Source organism: Oncorhynchus masou, chromosome 24 (genome assembly GCF_036934945.1).
Source record: "Oncorhynchus masou masou isolate Uvic2021 chromosome 24, UVic_Omas_1.1, whole genome shotgun sequence".
Taxonomy (NCBI): Eukaryota; Metazoa; Chordata; class Actinopteri; order Salmoniformes; family Salmonidae; genus Oncorhynchus; species Oncorhynchus masou.
The window spans coordinates 107,685,393-107,687,892 of NC_088235.1; the positions used below are offsets into that span (position 1 = coordinate 107,685,393).

Here is a 2,500-nt window from a genome sequence, read left to right on the forward strand (position 1 = left end):
TACAGTGTAGACATTGTTAATGTTGTAAATGACTATTGTAGCTGGAAACGGCAGATTTTTTATGGAATATCAACATTGGCGTACAGAGGCCAAGTATCAACAACCATCACTCCTGCGTTCCAATGGCACGCTGTGTTAGCTAATCCAAGTTGATCATTTTAAAAGGCTAATTGATCATCAGAAAACCCTTTTGCAATTATGTTAGCATGGCTGAAAACTGTTGTTATGATTAAAGAAGCAATAAAACTAGTTGAGTATCTGGAGCATCAGCATTTGTGGGTTCGATTACAGGCTCAACATCGCCAGAAACAAAGTCCTTCCTTCTGGAACTTGTCAGTCTATTCTTGTTCTGAGAAATGACGGCTATTCCATGCGAGAAATTGGCAAGAAACTGAAGATCTCATGCAATGCTGTGTGCTACTCCCTACACAGAACAGCGCAAACTGGCTCTAACCAGAATAGAAGGAAGAGTGGGAGGCCCCGGTGCACAACTGAGCAAGAAGACAAGTACATTAGAGTGTCTAGTTTGAGAAACAGACACCTCACAAGTCCTCAACTGGCAGCTTCATTAAATAGTACCTGCAAAACACCAGTCTCAACGTCATCAGTGAAGAGGCGACCCCGGGATGCTGGCCTTCGAGGCAGAGTTCCTCTGTCCAGTGTCTGTATTCTTTTGCCCATCTTAATCATCACCAAAGCCCCCCCCAGACCATCACATTTCCTCCACCATGCTTGACAGGTGGCGTCAAACGCTCCTCCAGCATCTTTCAATTTTTTCTGCGTCTCACGAATGTTCTTCTTTGTGATCCGAACACCTCAAACTTAGATTAGTCTGTCCATAACACTCTGTCCAGAATCTTCTTCTGTCCAGTGTCTGTATTATTTTTCCCATCTTAATCTTTTCTTTTTTTTGGCCAGTCTGAGATATGGCTTTTTCTTTGGAACTCTGCCTAGAAGGCCAGCATCCTGGAGTCTTATGGCTTGGGGTGAAAACTGTTGAGAAGCCTTTTGGTCCTAGACTTGGCCCTCCGGTACCGGTTGCCATGCGGTAGTAGAGAGAACAGTCTATGACTGGGGTGGCTGGGGTCTTTGACAATTTTTAGGGCCTTCCTCTGACACTGCCTGGAGAGGTCCTGGATGGCAGGCAGCTTCGCCCCAGTGATGTACTGGGCCGTACACACTACCCTCTGTATTGCCTTGCGGTTGGAGGCCGAGCAGTTGCCGTAACAGGCAGTGATGCAACCAGTCAGGATGCTCTCGATGTTGTAGCTGTAGAACCTTTTGAGGATCTGAGGACCCATGCCAAATCCTTTTAGTTTCCTGAGAGGGAATAGGCTTTGTCGTGCCCTCTTCACGACTGTCTTGGTGTGTTTGGATCATTCTAGTTTGTTGGTGATGTGGACACCAAGGACACCAAGGAACTTGAAACTCTCAACCTCCCTCCCAGCGTATATCCCGCTCGCTGAATATCCATGTCATCATTCAGCCATGATTCTGTGAAACATAAGATGTTACAGTTTTTTATGTCCCGTTAGTAGGATATTCGTGATCGTACCTCGTCTAGTTTATTGTCCAATGGTTGCACGTTGGCGAGTAATATTGACAGTAACGGCAGCTTTCCCACTCGTCTTCAGCGGATCCTTACAAGGCACCCCACTCTGTGTCCTCTGTACCTGCGTCTCTTCCTCTTGCCAATAACTGGGATGTCGGCCTTGTCGGGTGTTTGGAGAATGTTCTGTGCGTCCTGCTTGTTGCAGAAAAACTCTTTGTCTATTCTGAGGTGAGTGATCGCTGTCCTGATATCCAGAAGCTCTTTGTCTAATCTGAGGTGAGTGATCGCTGTCCTGATATCCAGAAGCTCTTTGTCTATTCTGAGGTGAGTGATCGCTGTCCTGATATCCAGAAGCTCTTTGTCTAATCTGAGGTGAGTGATCGCTGTCCTGATATCCAGAAGCTCTTTGTCTAATCTGAGGTGAGTGATCGCTGTCCTGATATCCAGAAGCAATACTGTAAGATACAGTTGCAGAAGCATTATGTACGTAATAAGTGACAAATTACTTGGAAAAACACATAATAGCACAATTGGTTGGGCGCCCGTAAAACTGCCTCCATTTCAAACTGCTGTTATTTCGAACAATGTAGATATTCCATAACAAATCTGCCGTTTACAGCTACAATAGTAATTTACAACATTAACAATGTCTACACTGTATTTCGGATCCATTTGATGTTATTTTAATGGATAAAAAAATGTGCTTTTCTTTCAAAAAACAAGGACATTTATAAGTGACCCCAAACTTTTGAACGGTATTGTATGTGTGAAAGTACAACTTAGTTATTGGTTTAATTCTGTTATATATTGTTGAGGTGAGCTACATTTAAATGGATGTATCTTATTTTTCTGAAAAGAGCACAGAGCTGTTATTGTGCCTTAAAAACAACACGTTTTCCATAGGCAGCATATTTTTTAATAAAGTTGTGTGATTTTTGAATATGCTCT

The 2,500-nt window shown here is 43.5% G+C and overlaps 1 protein-coding gene across 1 annotated transcript in view; it reads left to right on the forward strand.

Annotated features, from left to right (window-relative positions):
• crb1 (crumbs cell polarity complex component 1) overlaps positions 1-2,500 on the forward strand; it is a 73,765-nt gene that overhangs the window by 58,010 nt on the left and 13,255 nt on the right. The window lies entirely within an intron of this gene.